Below are 14,947 nucleotides of genomic sequence, written 5' to 3'. Positions count from 1 at the left end.
GGAAGTACTTGAAAGTGTTGAGCTGTGTTCCAGTAGCCTTGATTCTTGAAGATGATTGTATAACTATATAGCATTTACAATATGGCCGTGTGGTTGTGAAAACTTTGTGTCTGATGCTGCTTTTATGCAGGGTATGAACAGATGAGTACAAAAATAAGGATGAAAAATAAATAAACAATAGGCAGTAAGGGGTAAAAAGAAACTGGGTTGATTGCAATACTAGTGGTCAATGAGAGGGAGGGGTAAGGGGTATGGGATGATGAGGGTTTTTTTTTCTTTTTATCTATTTTTTATTTCTTTTTCTGGAGTAATGCAGATAGTCCACAAATGATCATAGTGATGAATACACAACCATTGATTGTAAACTACAGATGGGCTGTATGTGTGTGAAGATTTCTCAATAAAATATATTTTTAAAAGACTTTTATTACCCTATGCACACTTCAGCCAGAAAGTGAAGCTTTGGGAAGTTGTTTTTGGATAAGTTGGAGCTTCCTACTCCAAAATAAAGTTGTGTTTCCTAGGAGAGTCAATGGGTTTCTGATCTGCAAACCTTAAGAAGTGGATCCCAACTTTTCTATGTGATCCCAAAAGAGTCCACCTTAGGACATCCTGCGAGCTACGTGAAATAAAGTACAAAACTTGTAGTTGGTGCTGTTCGTAGAAATGAGGAAATAGGCCACATGCCATGTGTTTATTATGAAGGTTCCAGAAAACGTCAATTACTTCACCATCCCCTGCAGCCCCCCATATACTTCAAGAAATGTGTGTCCCTTGTGTACGGACTGGGGAACATGCCAGAATCTGGTGTGGATCTGCACTCGAGGCCCACAGGAGCCCCCCACCCCCACATAACTCCAGAGGCAGGAGGGAAGGAGGGAGGTGATTCATGGACCAAGCCCAGTTCAGTACTAGTTTAGAAACAGGTAAATTCTCAACCCAGCATGGAAACACAGGAGGTATGTCATCCTCCATCCCTTCACTCAGCTAGTTAGTTACTTCGATTCAACCTGGTTTTCAGCAAGTGCTCAGAGCCTGGGTCTGAATTTTGGTGTGGCTCTTTACTGGTTGGGTGACTTTGAGAAAGTTACTGAGAATGCTTCTTTAAGCTTAAGTCCCCTCTCCTGTCCAATGAGGACAGTGGCATACACTTTACAGGACCAGTACTGGAGACGATTTTGTGAGAAGGTATGGGATGTATCTAATGAGTGCTCCTTAAATGTCAGTTTTCTTCCTCTCTCAAAGTCACTCCAGTGGGATGTAAGTGGGGTTTTTCAAATGTTCAGTGAAAACTTCACCTGTGTGATGAAATAGTATTCCCAGAATATTCCAAACAAGGAAATTTCTTGTTAGAGACCACATAGAAACATCTTCAGATGCTCCACAAATATTGTAGCAACTAAACCAATAGAAATGTCGGAGAATACAAGACTCTGAGTTGGACAGAACTTTTGAGATTCATCCTCCTATTTCATGCCCGAATCCCCTCTCAATATCTTGAGGAGAGTCTCTCCGGCTTTGCTTAAGTACCTAGAGGGATCGATTTTACTACTTTACAACTTTAAGTACTACTTTACTACTTTCCAGTGTGAGAAAGGCCACTTAACAAGATTGGAGGGAAGGTTGACCCGAAGAAGGAGAAGGAAAGAGCTGTGTTTCTGCAGAAGCAAGAAATGATAGAGTTCACTACATCCCAGGGACCACTGCAAGCACTTTACATATCCACTCATTAAATGTGCACAGCAACTGGGAGGTAGTCCCCTTTTTGCCCCATTCTATTGATGAATAAACTGAGGCTCCAAGAGAGAAGTAACTTGCCTGGGGTTCCGGATGGTAAGTGGAGCTTCCAGGACTGAAATACAGTTATCTGATCCCAGAGTCTGCATCATTTGCCATCCCAAAGAAGCCTGGATGAGGAGGTACCGCCGGGAAAGTCAAAAAAAGGGAATAAAGCTGGTGATGTCGGAAGAGCTTAGATTTCAGAGTTAGAATCCTGTCCTCTGTACAACTTTGGGCAATGAGCCATTCAGCATTCATCTAGCATGCATTTTTGGACACTTATATGTCACAGCCTTTACATGACTCCTCATCACTCCTGCCTTCTCCTTGGGGGTGGGGGGCGGGCTGGCATTAATTGAGTGTTCTTTGCCCACATTGCTCATTTCCACATGTGACATTCTGCTCACCCCAATTTGCCTCTTTCAGCAGCCCCATATGACAGGCCATGCCACCCCCATTTTCAAGCTGGAGGCTGAGGATTGCAAACACTAAACGCCTTGTTCAGAAGTCACTGCCAAGTACGTGACCAAGCTTGGATTTCAATTCAGGTTTGCTGGAGTCCTTTCCACAATATCCCTACATCTCTAGGCTGAGTAACCTAAGTGGAGCTGAGAAACGGAGGCAGGAAATAAAGCCCAGGGTGTAAGTTAGGAACTGCGCCTGCCAGCTGCCCATCAGACCGAGGAGAACAGTGCATGGCAGAGCTCAACAGAGGAAAGCTCAGGAAACCTGAGCAAGCGGCACTTTCTCCAGGTGATGGGTGCTGTCCTTTGCCCATGCTCCTGTGGGGATGGAGGTTTCTTAAACGAATTAAACCATGGCATTTCATGAAAGACAAGCCTTGAGCTCATCTCGCCATGCCACGAAGGCTCCCAGGGTGATAGCATCAAAGAGAGAGTAAAACAGAGAGAGTGAGAGTGAAGAGATGTCAGATGGCAGCAGGAATAGGCATGAGAAGCTAAATAAGCCATGGGTGCCTTATTTTAGGCAAAATAATAATAATAAAGCATAAGTAGTAAAAAGAATGTTTTCCAAAAGTGAGGGAAAGGGAATTGGAGTTAATTTCCAAGTGTAAAATCATCTTAACAAATCTGTGAGGCGAGTAATGCATTATTGTACTCATTGTAAATATAAGAAAAGAGGTTCACAGAAGTTGCTGCCTAAAGTCATATGGCCAGAAAATGACAGAGTAGCAGTTCAAATGCAGGGCCAGCTGGCTCTGTGTGAGCCTGTTCTGCTGTCTCCAAATCAGACAGGTAGGATGATGGGTCCCCAAAATTGTCCCCCCCTCACACCCCAACCTGGCACTATGTTACCTTGATTGGCGAAAGGGACTTTGCAGATGTGATTAGGCCAAGGCTCTCGAGAGGGGGCATTCTCCCGGATTTCCCAGGTGAGTGGGATATAATCACAAGGGTTTGCAGAAGGGAAAGGGGAGGCAGGAGCATCCGAGAGGCTCTAAATAGTGGCAGCAGGGCTCAGTCACAGAGAGATTTGAGGATGTTACACTGCTGGCTCTGAAGATGGAGGAAGGGGCCTCCAGAAGATGGAAAAGCAAACAAGGAACAGATTCTCCCCTGCAGCCTTCAGGAAGAAGCAGCCTCACTGCCTCCTTGATTTCAGCCCAATGACTCCCATTTTCGGACTTCTGACTTTCTAAACTATAAGATAATAAATACGTGGTTTTAAGCCACCATGTTTTCGGTAATTTGTGACATCAGCAATAGGAGCCTAACCCTGGTATATAATGGCTCATAAAGGAAATGACATCATCATTTGCACAAAGTGGATTTGACTTCTGAGAATATTTGTACCCCACCAAATACCTAGAGGGTCTTGGATTTGTAGCCTTTTGGTGTTGTGTCAGCACCTACAATACTTAGCAATGAACCATGAATAAGGTATACATTCAAAAGGGGGAAAACCTTTAATTGTGAAAAAGCAAACATTTTAATGTACAAAATTACACAAATTATCCATTTAACTAACATAGAAAAATACATCTCAGTAACAAGAGAATATACCAGCCTATTTTACACAAGATTGAGCAATCATTACAAATCTTGAAAATCCAGAAGGGAGTGTTGAGCTTGACTCAGAATGAATCAGGAAGTCTGAAAGTCTGATGAGCAACTCCAAGGACTGGCCTCAGTGTGCATTTCAGGGGTGGGGAGCAGCCTGCTGCTCTAGGACCCAAGGAAGAGGCTTGCCAAGGAGCATCCTATAGAAAGGGGGATTTTCTCTTGTTGCTGGACCAGCCCGATGGGAACCAGTGCTTCTAACCTGGAGGGGGGGACAGAATTTGTTCCTCCACAGTTGGATCCATTGGGTAAATTAGTGGGGACATACAGGAGTTCTTTGGGATTCATGCAGTTGTAGGGTGTAGGGTTTTGTGCATTTGGGATCCAGTAGGAAAGTACTTAATCATGAAATTGATGCATTTCAGCTTTCTCAGCACCCGGGATTCCACCCGGAAGAAGAAGATCAGATCTTCCATAATAAGCCAGAAAGCCTTGATCATCATTACCTTTGCCTGTGACAACCAAGTCCCTTACCGGCCCTACCACCGACGGCTGGCGGTGACAGCCTGACCTGAGGAAGAGGTCATCTTCACTTCTCAGTTCAGGTGGCTGGTACATGCCCCACCGCTCCGCCGAAAGCATCCGTGCAGGGCCCACTTTCAGAGGGGTGAGGGGAAGCCCCGACGCCCACAAAGCACTCATTTAGGCTGCGTGCTTTCAAAACACATGCTGCCTGTTGAATGCTGACACCACTCCTGTGTGACAGGCATTGGCACCTGGTTCCCTGGAGGGCACTGAGCTGAGAGACGTGACAAACCCCGTGCAAGCCTGCACAGTTAGCCAGTGGCAGAGCCATAGCTCTAACCCAGTATATCTGGGACCCTAGCTCATTCCCCTTTCTCTGTTAGGGGTAGACCTTGCCCTGTCCCAGTGAATACTCTAAGGTTTTAATAGTTATAACATAAATGCACAGAAGTTCATTTCCCCCTGCCACTTTCAATGTCACATTTACAAACCTTGTTTTATATCATCTTACTTTAAATATATATATATATATTTTGGTACAGAGTTGGTATCAAGTTTTCAGCCATTTTTAACAACCCCATTCATTTGTCTGTTTCTGCATTTGCTCTACCATCCTATAAAGGTATCACTTGTTCATCCTTCAGCACAGTCTGATGGCAGTTAGCAAACACAAAAAAAATGGTGTTGGAGAAAACTTACTTTTCCGTAAAAAAGTTTTTTTGTTTTTTTACATAAAGCAAGTTTTCTCCAATAGTCTTTCCTTGATTCGACATGTCACATTCATGCCAAGGATGCAGAAGTCAAATTTGGATGGGAACTCTGCTTGCTGAAACCAAAGTAGGTTTTAGGGAAGATCAAACGGAATAAAGAAAACCCAGTCCTTTCAACCTTAAATCCTACTGACTTCTATTGAAAGCGGTTTTAAGGTCCAAGGCATGAACTATCTAGAAATCCTCATAATGCACGGAAGAGACTAAATACATGAATAAACCCCAGGGTTTCCTTCTCCGCATTCTAAAGGCGCCAGAGAATTTCCAAAGATCGCGTGTCCACGCCAGGTCAGAGCACAATAGCTGATCAGAACAAACCGTCAAATAGTGACCTGCTTCTCTTTGCTTGCAAAACTGGTAAACTGATAGATTAGAGTGGACTTAGAATACATAGTTCTGGAAGATTTGGGGATGCAAGCAACTCTACCCCAGATATTCATTTAGTGTGTTTATTGCAACACCCAGCTGGATTATCTGAACGTTAATGTAATTGTGCAGTGAGCAAACATCAAGAGCTTGGCAGCGCAGCCCTGCCATGGTGGAGCTGAATCGTTTACTATGTCAGGCATTTCATTTTCATAAGCACCGTTAGGGGCTACAAAGGCTTTCTAAAGGTGAAGTCACAGGCAGACTTGCACTCAAAATATTCCAAAGATGAGAAGTTTTCTCCCGTCAACTCTAAGTACACGTTTCTTTCCCAGCAAGGAGTGAAAAGTAAATATGAGTCTAGCATGGAAAGAACCCACAGTGGCCTTCCTGGAATTTAATTAAGCACACTGGATGGGAGGATGGAAAGGGACCGTGGAGGTGACCGCCTGCTGCTTCTCCCCCTGCCTGCCCATTAGGCCCACTGGGGAGCTTTGTCAAAAGATCCCTGCTGGGCCCCCGAAATCCAAGAGAACCTTATTTAAGTGGCATGTGGAGGGACCTGGATGTCAGTTATTTAAAAGCTCTGCAGGTGAATCTAACGTGCAGCCAGAGTGAAGCATATTCACCCAGAGTGCAATCTTTGCATCTCACAAGTGGCCTGGAAGGCAAGAGCAGAGGATACAGCACCCTCCCTGCCCGGCTCCCCGACTCCCAGCCTGGAGCCCGTTTCATGCCCGCGTGGCACTGTCTCAATAGAAAAAAAAAAAGGTTGAGCATTTAAAATATGTCACAGGTGTCTAGCACCCTTTTTTTTCAGAAGTCAACTGAGTTTTCAAAAAAATTTCATGCATTCCAGACCACTATGGCAATTTTGCCTTGTAATTAAACACAATCTGAGTCACTTAACAAGCTTGCCAGCCCCAAAGCAAAAAGCACCCCCTTGGGTTCACTACATTTGTGCAATGAATTGCAGAATAAAATAAATAGAAAGGACCTTATCTTTTTACAGATTTGGGCTTCCTGTACTCTGCAATGATGGGTAACTAAACTTGTATGTGAAATAATCGTGTCTCAAAGCAATTTGTAAACTTTCCATCAGCTTTATCACTTGACTTTCTTCACTGGAAAATAAGGGTGGTGGATGGTGTGAAAGGGTCGATTTCAACCCCGGTCACTCAAACTTAGCCAAGAAGTAACTAAGTTTCAAGGAGATCTTGGGGTTCAAGTTTCCCTGGGGAGAGATATGGACATAGATTCTACACAACGGAAAAAATTCCTCAATCAAATATGTTTGGCTAAGTGACACCATATGGATTACAACTCATCAAAAGTGGGTTGTATCAGGCCCAGATCTAGAATTTAGAGGCAGGAGAGCCTGCTTCATTGCACTGTTAGACAAATCACCATACAAGCTGTCAGAAGCAGGTCCAGGTCCCACTTGCAATCAGGCGGCTGTGCAACCTCAATTGTGTTGCTTAACTCTCTGGGCTTCAGTTTCCTCACCAGTACAAGGGGAAAGGCAGGGGTATTTATACTAGATCAACACTGAGACCCTCTCTGGCTCTAATAAGGGATCTTTCTGGGTCTGCTATTTTGATTACTGTCCAGCTGACCTGCTTGGGCAGGGCAATGCGTGACCCCTCCAAGGCCTCTGGTATGGGTGCAGCCTACTTTGGCCCACGGAGCAGATAGACCACACAGCCTCTGCTGTCTCTGCTGCCGCCACACCTCCAGCGTACCTATTTTAGGAACTCTGCCTAGCAGTTCATGGGGAAGCGTTGCCATGCCAACTCACTGGCTGTTGCTAATCATAATCTATGAATGCACAGTGCAACCATCTGACAAGCAATTCTTTTCTTCCTTAGCATGGAGACCGTTTCCAAATTGTCCCCTTTTTCATAATGGCACACAGTAGGTGCATAATACATATGCATTGAGTTAATGACATGAACAACACTTTTAAGTTGGGAAAGTGCTTTCCCCAATTTACCCATCAATGCTCACCATAGGTGATGAGGCAGGTAGTTTATTACCCCCACTTGCCAGATGAGTGAACCGAGGAGGGGAGGTGAATTTCCCCTGGCCTCGCAGCTAAGAAGTTGCAGAATCCAGCCCAGATCCGGCTTTAAACCCCAATCTCTTTCTCCTGTCCCAGGTGGCCTCTGTCATCTCCCTAGCATATTAAAGTCAAATAAACCCAACCTCTTACATTTATGCAGAATGTAAGGGTTTACTAGGTGTTTTTCCAGCCAGGTTCCTGTTCGATTTGAAGCAACTGCAAAGGGGTCAGGGCTGCAAGATCTCCCACACCAGGCTCTTTGAAGGGTCTCCCCATGTGCGGTGATGGGTGGCTCACCCCAGGGGGGTCTCAGGGATGCTGAAGCAGGGTGGAGGTAACAGATGAAGCAGGAGTGGGCAGAAGGACCAGTGGAGGGGCACAGAACAGAAGCCCAGGACAAGCAGGCCACCTGGGGCTGGCCGAGAAGCAGGCAGGGCCCATACTCAGCACCAGAAATGTGCCTTGAGGGTAAGGCCACGGACCTGTGCAGAGTCAGCACATGAGGCCCTCAACAAATGTGTATAAACCGACTAACCAATTGACTAATGTGAAATCCATGCCGGGATTGGGTCTGTTTTGTTCCCTCTGTAATCCCAGTTGCCTGCCACTTAGTGATGTCTAATAAATAAGTGTGGGTTGAATGAATTAATTAATTAATGAAACCCATTTCTCAGAGCATGTAAGCATGCCAGAGGGAAGCTGGAGAGCACGGTTTCTCTCTTCCCTATTTTTTTTTCAATATTTGGCAAGCATGCCTACTCTCAAGGCAGAATTCTGTTTGGGAAGAGAAAGAAAGGAATTAAACTTGAGCACCTACTATGTGCCCAGCCCCTTACATTTCTCATCTCCCCTTGTGCTGGCTGGGACAGTGATGTGCCCCTGTCTAATAAATGGAGGAATTAGCACATCAGAGAGGTGGGCTGACCTGCCCAGGCCCGGGAAGGTAGGAGGTGATAGTGGATTTTGAGATCTGGCCCAGGGCTCTGGAGCCAGCTTCCCCCCACTTTGCTGGGTTATGCTCAGCTGCAGAGAGATCAGAGTCCTTGACAGTTGCCCTGACCTTTTGGAGAGTAGCGTTGGTGACACGCTGAGCCCTCTGCTAGATGCCCCCCTTCTCCCCATCTCAGTTCATTCCCAGAATGACCCAGTGAGGGAGGCCCAAGTCCTTTTCCCATTTGCAGGTGAGGAAACGGAACCCCAAACTCGAAGCTGCCTGACTTACACCCAGGCTGTGAGCAAGGACTCCTTCGTGTTCGACCTTCATTTTACAGTTCACAAAGGGTATTCATGGGCTGCTTGTGGGTCCTCTCAAGATTCCCAAAAAAGGTATCATTTCTCCGTTTTCCTCCAAATGTGAGAACCTAGACCCAGGATGGGTAAGGACATGCCTGGGTCCCTGGGGCATGCAAACGACAGAGCTGAAACTATTCTTCTGGGCATCTGCATTTTCACCCATAAAATGAGGATGTTGGACCAGCCAGTTGTCACCAACTCAGCCTGTGGTGGGTAAGCAGGTGACGGAGCAGGTGGGGGCCCAGGCGCAAGGAGGGGGCTGGCCTCATTCCACTCCACTGTGGCCACAAAGACACAGGCTCGGCATGGCCAGAGCCTCTGATTTTCCAAGAGAAGCCAGAAACCCAGATTTTCATGAGAAATCTCTTTGTTTTTAAATGTCACTCACTAATCAGTATTAAAAAAAATATATTCTGTAGGCCAAAAAAGACACATTTGTGGGCTGGCTCTGGTCTCAAATGGACTGCAAGCTCTCTAGGGTCTGTTGGGGGGCCTCACTCCCCCCGATGAGGTCCCAGAGAGCCACCTGGGTGCATGGTCAACAAGCAAAGACCAGACACGCCGCCTCTGACTGTCAACCTCTGTCTCCCAGCAGCAGGAGCAGGGAATGCTCAGCTCACTGCAGTTTCCCCATATGGCAATAGCGTTCATTCTGTCTTTCCCAGGGACACTTATGTTGGAAGAACTTAGGCTTCAAATGTCCCTGAGATGGCCTTGGAGTCCTACAATGTACAGGGAAATGTTTTCAGAGGAAGCAATGGGATTCTGGTGTTTTTTAACTGCTGGGCGAACTGAGCTGCAAAAGGGCTGCATTGGGGGGAATACATAGGAGGTGACCATGGTTTTAGGGGGTCACAAGCTGTATAAAGAGTTCTCCATTTATCCTGGAAGCAAGACAACTCAGTGCCTTCCCCCGGCACTCAGAAGGAACCCAGGAAATGTCTGCCCTCATGCAGGAGAACTCTCCTCTCCAATGAAGGGCATGATAGAGGAAAGGGCTCCAAACTTATCAGATATCAAAGCTGGGAGGGAGTCTGCAGGGCATAGGATTGCACCCATTTTACAGATGAGAAAGTGAGGCCCAGAGAGGCCAAGGGACAGCCTCAAAGCCACCATCAAGCTGGGGAATATCTGTATCTGGAGTTTCCTCAGAGTACTTTCCCTTCAGACTAGGGGGCTTGATCACTTGGAGGTCTCAGTATTATTTGAGAACCTGTTGGAATCCATGGCCCCTCTCACTGAGAGAATATGCACATATGTACAATTCTGCCCACAGGGTAGACCTTAGACTGGGCTCTGCAGGAGCTTGGTGATATCAAAAACCACTCTCCTGCCTCACCTCCATATCACCCACTTCAGACAGAAACTTCACGGGCCTGTAAATGTAACGAGGACATAAGGCTGCTGAACAGTATCAGTAAATTGAATGAGAGGAGATGGAATAACATTTTACAAATACAATGATGAGCCCTGACATATGGAGGCATCTTGCAGCGTTCAGGGCACATCCCCATCCATTAGCTCATTCGGTTGTCACTGCAAAACTGTCACGTAGGCATTAGGACCCGCAGATGGAGGAAGACATGGAAGCGTGAAGGAGGTAAGTAATTCATGCCAGATGACACTGCTTAGGAGTGGCCAAGCCACCCAGGAACTTGGGACTCCAGCCCCTCCCCCCAGGTTCCTTCCAACAGCCCGTGCTCATAATTTAGGGGCGTCTTACGGTCCACAACCATCTCTTTGGTCTCCCAGTTGGCATTACACAAAGTAGGAACCAGCCCCATGTACGACTTGAAGCAGGAAGCTGGCCATTTGGCTTATAACTCAGCTCTTCAGGGGCTGCTCCATCAGCTCATTGGGAAGGATGCAAATACTTTCCAGCTTGATGTGTTTCACCTCTGTGCTGTCTTCTTTCCTGCAACAGTGAAAGCAGAGGGATGAATTCGTGAAGGGACCACACCAATCACACAGCTTCCATATGAGAAAACCCTAGCAGACAGTTCTTCTATAAGCCATTAAGTTGCTGGGGGACCTCCTGTCATCTCTATATGTGGTTGGCTTATATCATGGGATAACTGCTAAACAATCCATCAGTCATTCTCTCTAGAAAAGAAGCTTAATTTGGGATTAATACACCCTCCCTCCTTCTTGGGTGTCTGTAAACCCTTGAAATAGCATGGAATGTTATGCAAATAAGTATTTGCATATATTTATGCAGAGATTCTCATATTCATGAGACTCTCAAAGGGGCTAGTGACCGTAAGAAGGTGAGAACAACTGATCCAAAGAAAAAGAGAGATAGGCCTTCTCACAGCTGTCATTCATCTGCTCAACAAAAAGTGACTGAGCACTAACTATAAATCAGGCTCAATGCTCGGGACAGTGTGTACAGTCCTTGCACTGTTGCAGTTAAAGTCTGGTCTAGGAGAAAACAGAGTAAAATCTAGAAATCACCAAATCAAGGTTGCACTGCGGCCGTAAGAAGTATGGTGAAGAACGAATGCAGAGTGTGATGCCTGCAGAGAACTAGGGAAGGCTTCCTGAGGAGGGAACCATCAAGGCAGAAGATGGTAGGTGAGCTCTCTCCAGGCAGGGGACATAACCTGTGCAAAGGCCCTGTGGGAGAAGCAAGGAGCATGAAACCCCAGAGTGAAGCAAGCAGAGAAGTGAGTGCAGCACAGTGAGAGATGAGACTGGGGTGGAGGCAAATTGGGGCCTCCAGCACAGAGCCCAGGACAAGGTAAGGGCTCAATTAATGTTCTGGAAGGATGAAAGGAAGGAAACAAAGGAGGAAGGAAGATAAACTGCTGGAGATGGTGACTTTGAACAGCGTCTTGGAGATGAATAGGAGTTTTCTGAGCACTAGGAACAACTTGGGCAGAAGGTCAGAGGTGTGAGAGAGCATGGTCTGGGAGGGGCTCAGCCAGGCATGAGTGGCAGAGGATGAATTTGGAGAAATCCATTTCCCAAGAAGATCTATTATGGATGTTGCCAGATCAATAAGTGTATTGGGCAATTTGACAGTTTACAGAGAAGGACCCCAGGAAAATCAATGCCCTACCAGAAAGCAACATCCTTGGGCAGTTCCACTGTGGACCCACACAGCTGATTTCACTAGGTCAGGCTTTGGGTAACACCATGAGTTCCCAGAGATAGAGACTAATGGCTCTCACCCAGCTCAGGGTCACATCCAGCATAAGGTTATTGGTGAGGATGCCTGCATGAACGTCCCCCAGGAGCTCTCAATCTTGGAATAAAGCTAGATCTCAGTTGCTTAGCTTGTTTATTTGTGTAGGTGGTTTTAGACTGCTTTTCAAAATGTATTTATATCTATCTGTATGTAAGCTGCTTTAAATATTGTTTGGAGAGAATAAGCAAGATAAACCTAACCCCAATTCAAATCCTCAAAGCTTATGGAAGCATTGGTACCAAAAATTTGCTGTACATCAGGATCACTTGGAGAGACTCATAAGAATACAGATTGCCTAGGCTCAATCCCAGATCTATGGAATCAGTATTCATAGTATTTAGATCATGGAATCTGTTTTCCATGGGCCCCCTGAATGATGTTCATGCATTAAGTCAAGTGATTCCTACACATTCCACTCATACATTAAGTGTGTACTTGGCATTTGGGTACCACTGAGTTAGATGCTTCACTCTGAGGACAAAGCAGAAGAGTAAGTCACTATCAGTGGAAACAGGTGAGTGATACCAAACACAATGAGTCACCATTTCTTTCCTACATCATGCACAAGTGGATAATCAAATTCTTATATTGACCTTACATTGATCTTGCATTTGCCAAAAAAATTAACAAGCAACTGTTCCAGAACTGATGAATACCATAGGGCCACCTTCACAACCCAGATATATGTGGGACACCCACAGATGATAATTCTTGACAAAGTTACATAAAATTATAACAATTACAGAGATATCCAAATCCATTAGAGATGGTCAGTAGATGCAATAAATTGGAGAAACCATTATAGAGGCATTATATATCATAGGGGAGTCTAAAAAAAGGAGTAATGATAAGAATGCTCATAATATTCACATATACATTCAATAAATGAAAAATAGAGAAATTGACATGAGAACTCAATAGGCCGCTTTGACAGCAGACTAGACAAAGCTGAAGAGAGTATTGGTGAACTGGAAGATGATACTGAGGAAATCACCCAGAATTCTGCACAGAGATATAAGGAGGTAATGAGGAGCTGTTACTCCATAATGAGTGGTTAGGAAAGGGCTTTCTGAAGAGGTGACTTTGGAATCTAAAACCAAAATGACAAGGAAGATTCAGTCATGGAAATAAATGAGAGTCAGTGTTCCTAGGAAGAAAGCGCAAGAGGGCAAATGTCTTAAGATGGGAGCAGGTTTGGCAGGAACAGTGAGTGTGTTTGAAGAACAAAAATTAGACTGCTGTGGCTGCACTAGGTATGGATCTGCCAAGGGAAGAGGAATGTGTTCTGTGTGGCACCAATGAGTGGACTTTGGCTCAGATGTGGCAGCTAAAAAGAAGACTATTTCAGCTGAGGGTAAAGAAGGATTTTCTGACAGTGAGAGCTGACCATTCATGTACTCATCCATCCATCCATTCATTCATTCACTCATTTACTCACTATAGACTTCCTACCATGTGCCATGCCTCGTGCTCCAAGCTATGGGGGATGATGAGATATGGGGATGTTAAGAATAAAACACAGACACCTTTGTCCTCAGAGAATATTCCTGCATTTTGGGAGACAGTTAACTTGTGGGCCTTAAGGTGCCTTTCAACCCTGTGATGCTATGATTCTATGAGACGTTGGTAGGCACTTATATTCACTGAGGACTTGGGGAGAGACAGGCTGCAGCCTTACTTCCAATGGAGGAAACAAATGTGTAATCTGATCATGGTGGAGATTCCAGGCAGGAGACAATAATATGATAGGGAAAGGAAGGAAGCCCTGGTGTATCAGAAAATGAGGACAAAATTGGGGACACTCCTCTATGCCCTATTTAGTTCCAGACCTTTGTGAAGATGAGAGCTCCTCGATGAGAGAAGTTGCTCTCATGGAGCGATCACCAGAGACAAGACTGTCCTTGACACCATTCACTTACCCCCAAGGTCATGTAGGCTTCTGCGGAGGACATAGAGGGGAGCTGGGAAAGTTGTAATTAGGGACCACCTGTCTTCTCCCTTTCTCTCACTCTGATCTTTAAATCAAAGCAGTGCCGACCTGACCTACTTTGCAGATTGAAAACACCTGTAAAGTAGAGAACTGATGCCATCTGTTCCATTGTCCTTTCTCCCTGGACACTCCTCCGTCCCCAACCACCACTCTCCTTTACCTGGACCTCTAGGACAGCATCCTAACCAGGTTCCCTGCTTCCAGGCTGGCCCCACCTCTACGAACAATGTATTTTCTACATAGCAGCCAGAATTAACCAGAGAGCAGATTGCTCACTCTTCTGCTTTAACCACCCCATGTCTTTCTCTGCTCTTAGGATAAACCCAAGCTTCTCAGTCAGAGTTCCAGGGACCTGCAAGTTCTTCCCTGCCCACCTCTTCTCTCTTGAAGTGCAAACCCCTCCATTTCATGTGGCAGTTCCACGAACTTCCTGTAGACTGAGCACACTCACCATAGTTATCAGAGGAGCACAGGTGGCTAGGGGAATGAATGAATGGACAGTTGCCAAGTACTCCCGGCACGATGAGCATGCTCAATGGGTTCTCTCTTTAGTGTCATTCTCTTCTTGGTGCTTAGGGGTTAGGAGCTTCCCTTTCCACCATGCTTCATCAGGAAGGGTTCTGGGGCTAGAGTATTTCACCTTTGCAAGTGTCCCTCCCCTGATTATGCTCAACTCCATGTGGCTTGCTGGGCACTGGGATGAGTATAATGCAAAGCTGTGATCCCAGGGAGCTCATGGCCTCACAGGACAGAAGGACTGGCAGCCTCCATGGGGTGATCAGGCAGTGAAGAGGGAACCCGGGAGTTGGGGGATGAGGAAGTCACGTGGGTGTGCCAGGGAGACACCCGCCCTGATGGACCTGGAGGGGATGGGTCAGCCCGGCGAGGGGTGGGGGTGTGGGAAGAGTTCTCCAGGTGGAAGCAGAGGCAGGGCCAAAATATGATCACATG

Source organism: Tamandua tetradactyla, chromosome 19 (genome assembly GCF_023851605.1).
Source record: "Tamandua tetradactyla isolate mTamTet1 chromosome 19, mTamTet1.pri, whole genome shotgun sequence".
Taxonomy (NCBI): Eukaryota; Metazoa; Chordata; class Mammalia; order Pilosa; family Myrmecophagidae; genus Tamandua; species Tamandua tetradactyla.
This window is presented reverse-complemented; position numbering follows the sequence as displayed.